The sequence below is a fragment of the Pipistrellus kuhlii genome, unplaced genomic scaffold, assembly GCF_014108245.1.
Source record: "Pipistrellus kuhlii isolate mPipKuh1 unplaced genomic scaffold, mPipKuh1.p scaffold_m20_p_9, whole genome shotgun sequence".
Classification (NCBI taxonomy): Eukaryota; Metazoa; Chordata; class Mammalia; order Chiroptera; family Vespertilionidae; genus Pipistrellus; species Pipistrellus kuhlii.
The window spans coordinates 49222808-49233450 of NW_023425595.1; positions in this window are offsets into that span (position 1 = coordinate 49222808).

The window sequence follows — 10643 nt, forward strand, 5'->3', positions numbered from 1 at the left end:
ATTTCAGAGAGAAAGGGAGAGGGAGCAATAGAAACATCAATGATGAGAATCATTGATTGGCTGCTTCCTCATGCCCCCTCCTGGTTATTGAGCCTGCAACCTGGGCATGGGCCCTCACTGGGAATTGAATTGTGATCTCCTGATTCATAGGTCGATGCTCAACCACTGAGCTACACCAGCGGGGCATACAGCATTGTTTTTTACACTATGTACCAACTCTTCACCAGTTTCTCCCGTTAGACTGAGCTCCCTTGGAATGCAGGCACTCTGCTCTTTTCATCTTTTGAAACAAGCCTAGCTTGGTACCTGGCACAGAGCAGGCTCTTAATATTTAATGCATGATTTTTAATATATATTTTATTGCTTTTTTACAGAGAGGAAGGGAGAGGAATCGAGAGTTAGAAACATCGATAAGAGACAAACATCGACCAGCAGCCTCCTGTACATCTCCTACTGGGGATGTGCCTGCAACCAAGGTACATGCCCTTGACCGGAATCGAACCTGGGACCTTTCAGTCCCCAGGCTGATGCTCTATCCACTGAGCCAAACTGGTTAGGACTATTACATTTTTTTAACACAAAAATTCAAAAGCACTCAGAATTAAAATGGAATTGTTCATTTTATCGTCACTCCTTGACAATGGAAATATGTCTCTGATAAACACAACTGGCTGTGTGTCTGGCAGTAGATATCTAGGGTATAAATTTACAAAGCCAGCAGTGTGATTTCCTCTCTGCCAATGGCCTCTTAATACATAACCAAAAATTGTCATCTGGGTTACACCAGGTCAGTTGGCTGATCAGAACTGTGACAATAGTAAGGGACCTGTTACAGGTAAAGATGAACTATTTTCCTCTGTAAATTACTTTCCCCCCCTAAGTATAAATATTTGTAAAAATAACACATAAGAACATAAGTAAGAAAATAAAAATCACCACAATCCTCCTATTAACATTTTGATGTGTTTTCCTTTAAGTTTTTTCACATAATTGAAATGAGATATCAGTTTTGTGTCCTGCTTACATTACTGAAGGCATTTTCCATGTTACTAAATTTTTCTCAGAAACAACCCTTTGAACAGCTGCATATTTTTGTCTCATGAAATACCATACCATAATGTATTTTTTCACCATAATAAATTCTTGATGAAATCATATTTTTACATAAATATTTTAGACTTTTTTATATGGGAATATGGTATGATAAACTCACATAATTCATTTTCCAACTTCAATTCATTTCCCCTCCTCTGGCCCAGGTTTCAAATTCCAGACATCATATATCATTTAACCTGGCATGGATATAGACTACATTACCTACTAGTATATACTAGAAGCCTGATGCATGAAATTCATGCAATGGGCTTGGCCCTTGCAGCCCCAGCTGCACCGGCTGGCCCTTGCAGCCTTAGCCAACCCTTGCAGCCCTGGCTTTGTCTGGAAAGTCATCCGGACACTTGTACTGCTTTTAGATCTAATTAGCATGATAGTTCTTTATTATATAGAATATAAAAGCTTAATATGCAAATTGTCCCCACTGGGAGACCGGGAGTTTGATTGCTCACTATGACATGTGCCGACTACAAGGGGGTGGCACGGAACGAAGGAAGGCCCCAGCAGCTAGGGAAGGGAGGGTCCCGATTGGCTCTTATTGCCAGCCAGGCCTAGAGACTCTTCCCGTACATGAATTTTGTTTGCCAGGCCTCTAGTATATGCAATATTGAGAGAGCATATTATATATACTCTACTTTTTAAAATTAAATATTCAGTCAGTTGTATATAAATCTTTGAATGCATTTGTGATTGTCCTCCTTAGAATTCTAGGTAAACAAGATGAAAATGCCCTAGGGCTCATGATAATTTTGCCGGATTGCTTCCATTTGTACTCCCATTAGCAACATGAAAGCATCTCTTTTGCTGCTCCCTCACCCACACCCAGTCATTTACTTGATTTTTTGAAATGCAGTATAAAAGGTTTTTTTTAATGATTTCCAAGGTTTAAAAATCTTCACCTAGAAGCTAATGGAGAGATCTTTGGAGTCAATCAGAGCTGGACTTCAATCCTCAACCTGTATAGCCATGTGACTGTGCTAGTCAGTCCCTGAACACCTGCTTCCTAATTCAGGAGATAAAAATACTGCCCTCCTAGGACTTTGTGGTGATTACTATATAATAAGTAGAGGCCCAGTGCATGAATTTGTGCACCAATTTGGGGTCCCTCGCCTTGATCTGCAGGATTGGGCTGAAACCAGCTCTCCGGCATCCCCAGAGGGGTCCTGGATTGCAAGAGGGCCCAGGCCAGGCTGAGGGACCCCACAATCAAGGCCGGGGAGGGACACAGGAGGTTGGCCAGCTGAGGGGGGACCATGGAAGGGCTCCAGGGTGTGTCTGCCTGTCTAGCTCGGTCTTTGTTGGCTAGACCCCAGCAGCAACCTCACCTATCGGTCAGAGCATCTTCCTCCTGGTGGTCATTGCACATCATAGGGAGCAGTTGAGCAACCTTAGCATATCATTAGCATATTGTGCTTTGACTGGTTAAACAGCTGACTGGCCAACCAGACACTTGGCATATTAGGCTTTTATTATATAGGATGTTTATGAAGTGCTTAGCACAGTCTGGCTGCAAAGAGGTCGTCAATAAATGGTATATTTCTTTTACACTATAAGTTTCACAAGGTTATGTCTATTGTGGGTTATTTAATCACTCAATATTGAATGAATGACAATTTTCATTTTCATTGACCTAAAAAGAATTATATAGCAAATCACTAACTGTAATCAAATATACTCTGTGTAATACAAATATATGTGAATAATTAAGTAAAATTTTAAAAAATGTTTAATGAATGAAATATTTTATTTTGATAGTTTAATAAGTTTAATTTAACTACCAATAAAGTCTTTGGCTTATTAGCTGTTTGCATTACCAGTCTGTCGTTTTTTGTTCTTTTTAAATTCATGTTTTTAGCCATACAAGGCAATTTGTCAATTTTTTAACAACTCTTTAAATATGACCACATTCTATGTCCCAAAGGTTCACATGTAATAATTTACCTTAAAGGAACAAAGTAGCTATATTCACAAATTATATATATACATATACTTTTTCTTTATGCTGTTTAGTATTTTGGGGGTTTCCTAGAATTTTTTTTTTATAATGAGAAAAAACTAGTAAATGTGATTTGGGGAAAAAACAAAATAGAAAAGTCTTCTGTGGGAAATCATTATTAAATAAATTTTTGGTTGATGGACACAGTAAACATACTAAATCAATCCTGAGAATCCTAGTGGAAATCCATTCTCAGTCTATCATCTATTGGATTTTATCTAAACTGATTAGAAGCCATTTACATTTTCAATATTCTCAAGCTTGATACTGGCTCACCCATATTTACCACTGTAAGTCCTCTGAAACATGAATCCCTGTAAGCTCTCTGAAATGTTTCTCTCCAAAGAAGAGCCTTCTTCAGGGTTCACTCTGCCAGGGCCAGTCACCAACTTTAAACCCAGCTCACATTCTGCCTGGAACTTGTTCTTGCTTTTCTGCATGGTCCCTGTTTAAAGAGGCATAAGGATCAGAGGCTAACGTTTTTACTTGTAAGGCAGGACATGCCTTCGTTATGGGAGACAGTGTGTTGATGAATAAAGAAGGCAATTTGGATTCAGATGGAATTCGATTTCAATCTTAGCTCTACCATTTATTAGCTGTGTGGTGCCTACTCTGCAGTGTTGTCCTGCAAATTAAATGATTTCTCACACACACACACACACACACACACACACACTCTTAGCCTAGCATAGAATAGCAATTCAATACACATTTCTCGTCTTCATTTTCCTCCTTTCCTCATTCCCTAAAAATCATTGAAAGAAACCTTTATTTTTAAATATATTTTTACTGATTTCAGAGAGGAAGAGATAGAAATATTAATGATGAGAGAGAATCATTGAATAACTGCCTCCTGCATGCCCCACACTGGGCATCAAAACCACAACCCAGGCATGTGCCCTGACCAGGGGTCAAACTGTGACCTTCTGATTCATAGGCTGATGTTCAACTACTGAGCCCCAGCAGCCGGGCTCCCCAGTCCCTTTATAGCATCAGCTGCATCTGATGAGAAAGGACCTCTGCAGAATACAAGGAAATGGCTGTGTCAGGGAGCTGGAAGGAAGGTTGTGGGTGGGGAGACAGAGGGTTGGGTAAGAGAATCAGAACTGGAAGAAAACCAAGGTTGGGTGTTTTGTAAATGACGGCAAGGTTTCAACAGAGAAGGGAAAATGACAGCATGCACTTTAAGTGGTGTAGATGGAGGGAAGGTGGGTGTGAGGGGGGGAATAAGAAACATTACCCTCTCTTGAATGGGCTATGTCACAAATGGGCAAAGGAACATTAAGCCAAGTAAAGGAGGTTGATAACATTTCAGGTAAGAAACAGAAAGATTCTAGCAAGGAGATGGTACCTTCGTAATCTTACAGAGCAAGTTTCAATTTCATTTTTTTCAATTACAGTTGACATTCAACATTAGTTTATATTAGATTCAGGTGTACAAGATAGCAGATAGAAATTCATATAATTTATGAAGTAGTTCACCCAATATGTCTAGTATACCATATCTGGCACCATACATAGTTATTATTAATATAATAATAGATGCATGGTGCATGGATTTGTGCACCAGTGGGGTCCCTTTGGCCTGGCCTGCACCCTCTCACAACCTGGGACCCCTCAGGGGATGTCATGACTGCCAGTTTTGGCCTGTTCCCCACAGGCCAGGCCAATGGACCCCACCAGTGCACAAATCTGTGCACCGGGCCTCTAGTATGCATATAAGATTTTTGGTTGTTAATCTTTTCCCACCCATCCCCTCCCCTCTTCCCTCTGAGATTCATCAGTCTGTTGTATGTTTCACTGCTTGTGCGTTGAGCATCTGCCCTCCGGTGGTCAGTGTACATCATAGCTACTGGTCAAATGGTCACTTAGGCTTTTATATAGAGAGTAGAGGCCCAGTGCATGAAATTCGTGCACTGGAGGGATGTCCTTTAGTCCAGCCTACACCCTCTCTAATCTGGGAACCCTTGGGGGATGTCCGACTGTCAGCAGGACTGCTGGCTCCTAACCGCTTGCCTGCCTGCCTGCCTGATTGCTCCTAACTGCTTCTGCCTGCCAACCTGATCACCCCCTAACCACTCCCCTGCCAGCCTGATAGACACCTACTGCTTCCCTGCTGGCCCAATTGTCCCCAACTGCTCCCCTGCCAGCCCAATCACCCCCAACTGCCCCTCCCCTGCCAGCCCAATTGCCAACTGCCCTCCCCTGCCAGCCCAATTGCCAACTGCTCTCCCCTGCCAGCCCAATCACTCCCACTGCCTTCCCCTGCTGGCCTGGTCACCCCCAACCGCCCTCCCCTAATATCCTGATCTCACCCCCAACTGCCCTCCCGTGCTGGCCTGGTGGCCCCTAAGTGCCCTCCCCTGATTTTGTGACATGGGGTAGCCATCTTGTGATGATGTGATGGTGAGACACCACCTAGGCTTTTATTAGTATAGATTACAATATTATTGACTATATTCCCTGTACTTTACATTCCTGTGACTATCTTGTAACTGCCAATTTGTACATCTTCATCCCTTCATCTTTTTCACACAGCCTCCCAATCCCCTCTCCCATCAGGAAACCATCAGTTTGTTTTCTGTATCTATGAGTCTGTTTCTGTTTCATTTGGTTCTTTAGATTCCACATATAAATGAAATTTATGGTATTTGTCTTTCTCTGACTTTTCACTTAGCATAATCCATGTTGTCACAAACAGTAAGATTTCATTCTTTTTTATGGTCAAGTGATATTCCATTGTATATACATACCACAATTGTCCGCTGACAGGCACTTAGGTTGCTTTGATATCTTAGTAATTGTAAATAATGCTGCAATAAACATAGAGGTACCTATATATTTTCAAATTAGTGTTTTAGATTTCTTTGGGTAAATATCCAGAAGTGGAATTGCTGGGTCATAAGGTAGTTCCATTTTTAATTTTTGAGAAACCTCCCCATAGTGACTGCACCAATTTGTAATACCACCAACAGTTAATGAGGGTTTCCTTTTCTCCAATACTTGTTGTTTAGTAAATGATGTTGGAATACTGGACAGATACAAGCAAAAAAAAAAAAAAAAAGAAACTAGATCACTTTTGCATAGCATATACTACAAGAATACAAGAATAAACTCAAAAAAGGATTAAAGACTTACCGTAAGACCTTAAACCATAAAACTCCTGGCAGAAAATAGGTAGTAAACCTCTGACACTGTCCTCACTAATGTTTTTTCTGATATATCTCTTTGGGCAAGGGAAATCAGAGAAAAATTAAAAATTGGGACCACATCAAACTTAAATAATTTTTCACAGCAAAGGAAACCATCAATAAAATAAAAAGACAACCTATTGAATGGGAAAATATATCCCAATGACACATCTAATAAGGAGTTAATAGCCAAAATTTATAAAGAATTCATCAACTTAACACAAAAATCAAATAAACAACTAAACCAATTTTAAAAATGGGCAGGGGGCCTGAATAGACATTTCTCCAATGAGAATAGATGGCCACTGTCATTAATCATCAGAAATGAAAATTAAAACCACAATGAGATATCATCTCTCACCAGTCAGAATGACTATCATCAATATAACACCACAATCAGTTTCTTTGGATCAAAGGAAATGTCTAGTCAAGTCTGGGAATGAGATCAGGTATAAAGTAAATCAACTACAACTTGACAATAGTTCAGAACTATAACCAAATTGAAACTAGACAGTTATTTCTGATAAATCTTGTATTAGGTCACAGCAGTATATATAAATTATAAAATACACTTGAAAATTTGTAGAGCCAAGAATTACTAAGACAACCTTGAAAAAGAAAATTATGAAAAAGACTCATTATAAACCTACTGTAATTCATTCCAAATAGAGCAATGGAGCAGACTAAAGAGTCCAAAACCAGATCTGTACATAATGTAGTCTCTTAATAAATGATTACATGATAGCCTTGCAAGAAAGAAGGTGTCTGCAGTGTGGGGGAGGGACTCCGCACAGGGATCCGGGCAGCTGGCCCTTCAGCTCTCTCCATAGAGTCACAAACCCCAGTGTCTCCTCACAGGACTCTAGTCCACTCTGCCCTCCCTCCGCTGGAGGCCAGGGTCCTCCACATATGATTCCACTTGCCACATTGCCCAAGAGATTGCTGAGAAAATGCAACAACGAAACCAGTATGAAAGAAATGGTGAAATACATCCAAGGTCCAGCCGGATGACAGGAGGAGTTTAGCGAGGCATGCCCAATCCCTGGCTCTCTGAGGAGCCAGAGGAGACCACAGGCTGGGGTTTTTTGTTTTGTTTTGTTTTAATATATTTTATTGATTTTTTTTTTTTTTTTTTTTTTTTTTTTACAGAGATGAAGAGAGAGGAATAGAGAGTAGAAACATCGATCAGAGAAACATCGATCAGCCACCTCCTGCACACCCCCCACAGGGGATGTGCCCGAAACCAATGTACATGCCCTTGACCGGAACCAAACCTGGGACCCCTAAATCCGCAGACCGACACTCTATCCACTGAGCCAAACTGGCTTCGACCAGGCTGGGGTTTTGATGAAATCTGGCAACAGCAACAGAAAATAACCAAGGGCACAGGCCTCAATGCCCTTCCTTCCATCATAAGTTGCCAAAGACAAATGGAGCAAGAGATTGGGAATGAGCTGAATGAACAAAATGAGATAATGATGACCTTGCCAACCTGTTGGAGGAACAGGTGAGAGACTGCACTGAAACCAGGCAGGTGAATATTGTGGACAGAAAATCAGCACCTTGTGGGATGATAATGGTGATTTTATTGCTGCTCATGGCTAATGTGGTCCTTGCATTCTGGCCTACCGACTAATAGCAACAAAGGAGCCACCAGCTATAACACCTGCCAATGACGGAGAACAGCTTAGCACCCTTGGGATACACAAAAGCTGCTCTCAATACATTGCCTTGCCGGAGCCGGTTTGGCTCAGTGGTAGAGCGTCGGTCTGCGGACTGAAGGGTCCCAGGTTCGATTCCAAGCAAGGGCATGTACCTTGGTTGCGGGCACATCCCCAGTAGGGGGTGTGCAAGAGGCAGCTGGTTGATGTTTCTCTCTCATCGACGTTTCTAGCTCTCTATCTCTCTCCCTTCCTCTCTATAAAAAATCAATAAAATATATTTTAAAAAAAATACATTGCCTTAAAGCTCTGGGAAGAGAAAGGGAGGGAAGGAGGAAGAAAAGAAGGGAAGGAGGGAGCAGGCAAGGGCACGCTTTGAAGAACAGGGGAAAAGGACATTCACTTCACCAAATACTGCTGGGCAAGTGCATCTCCATATGAAACAGGATGAAACAAAATTTCTGTCTCACACACACAAAAATCAATGCCCAACGGGACTGTAGTTCACTGTGAAAGGCCAATCAGATGAGCTTCTGGAAGAATTTATGATGTTAGAATGGAAAAATAGTTTTCTCAAATAGGACACAAAACAATCATTAATCATGATAAACTGGATTAAAATTAAGAATTAAATACAAAAGGCCTAATGGATGAAAAAAACTAATCACAGCAGCAACATAAAAGACAAAATACTTAAGATTAAATTTGAAAAATGTTCAAAACCTCTATGAATACATTAAAACAATTCTGAAACACAAAACAGACGAATAAATGTAAAGATATCCTTTGTTCTTGGACAAGACATCCATATGTCAGTTCTTGCCAATTTATACATTTAATGCCATCCCAATAAAAATGCCAAAAAGCTTTGTTATTGCTGGAGCTAGGAAACTGATACTGAATTCATTTGGGAGAGCAAAGATAAAAAAAACAGCTAGGAAAACACTAAAAATGCAAAATTATGAGGGGTGCTTAGTCCTATCAGACATTAAAATACGACACAGCCTGTAGGGAGCGGTTATAGGGTTAAGCCTCAGACTGACCTGCTGGCGAAATCGCAAACAAGTCCAAGCTTACAGGACACAGCCACCAAGCACAAAGCTTGATCTTGTGACTGCTCCCTGGATCTCTCCTCTTTAGCTAACGGCTGTGGCTATGGGAGGGGCAGCAAGTGCTGCCAAAACAAGTGAAACTTACAAGAATGTTGTACATTACCTTGTTTGCCCCTGACTGTAAATACTAAGCATCAGCTTTGCAGTCTGGATCTGTTCTGTGGCCTCAGCCAGGCACTGAAGATCCACCTAGACCCAGCTTATTCTCTCTGTCTGTCTTTATTCTTCACTTTCACCGGCTCTCCCTCAGACTCGCCAAAACCTTAGGTGTGCTGGCATGGCTCAGGTGGCGCCCAACTCAGGGCTGAGTTCAGCCCCAGTGACACCCAATGTGGACCTGAGTGTGAGGGAACTGCAAATGTCACGTGAAAGGAGGCCCCGAGGTGTGCACATGCAGTAAGGAAGGGCATAGTACTAGCTAGGTGTAAAACATGGGAAATTCAGGATTGCAGGGAAAGCATGCATGCATATCCATGCTTAAGCCATGCTCCAAGCTGTTCTGTGAAGTATGAACAGCTTTTCGATTTTTTGGATTTTTGTGAGTAAAACCTGCCCGTGGTTTTCTGAGGTAGAAAAGGTAAATATAGAGGCATGGGAGAGAGTAGGAAAAGAATTTCATGATCATTATATAGCTGAAAGTCCAGAGGAAATGCCTGCCTCTACTTTCAGTCTATGGTCCCTGATTCAGAACTGCCTAGAGCCCACTCCGGAAGGGGAGTGGAGGAATGTGGCAGGGAAATGCAAATCTTGGCCAAATTGGGTGGATAGTTATTACTTTGGAAAGCAAAGAAAAAAAAAAAAAATTAAGATCTGTCTCTATCTATTAAGCATGAAAAGAAATTCAAGGTAATTCCAGCAACAGGCTTCGTATTTCTATAATAATAGAGTAGTTTTCAAAATGCTAATGAACCTTGTTAAAAAGTTAACTTTTAAGGCCTTCAAGAAAACCAGCAAATTCTCTGTTATAGAATTTATCCAAAGTAAATGCCTTAAAATAATTGGAATTGGATTTGAATCTCAAAGAAATTATTGAAATATAGATAAGAAATGTATTAATGATAAAAAATCTAAATAGCCCAGGTAACTAGCTATGCCCTTTGTTAATGGAGGAAGGGGTAGACGCCCTCCCCCCAGCAGAAGGGTAATCTAATTTCCTACCAGGAACCATCTTTGAAAAATGTGGTGATTTACATTCGAATAAACCAAACCTGGTTTTCCAGAGCTACTGGCAAATAAAAGATAAAGTTTAAATTTGCCTTATAAAAAACCTAGAGGACAGAATTGAATCTATTAATTGATTATGTCTTGTATTTTTCTTAAAACTATGAAGTGTTATTAATCTAGGAAATGCTAAATATATTTGACTTGCCAGCTTTAAAAGTTCAAATTAAATTGGGAGAAATTATATAGTTGTGGTAATAATATGCCTAAAGTATAAGAACTTATTTTTGAGAAAATAAAATGTTGTGTTTTCTCTAATAATTAGGAATTCAAAATAAGTTGCTTATTATTGGTCAAATTAAAAAGGAGGATTAATTCTGTGATTCCAACCAAAATTTTTCTATGCAAA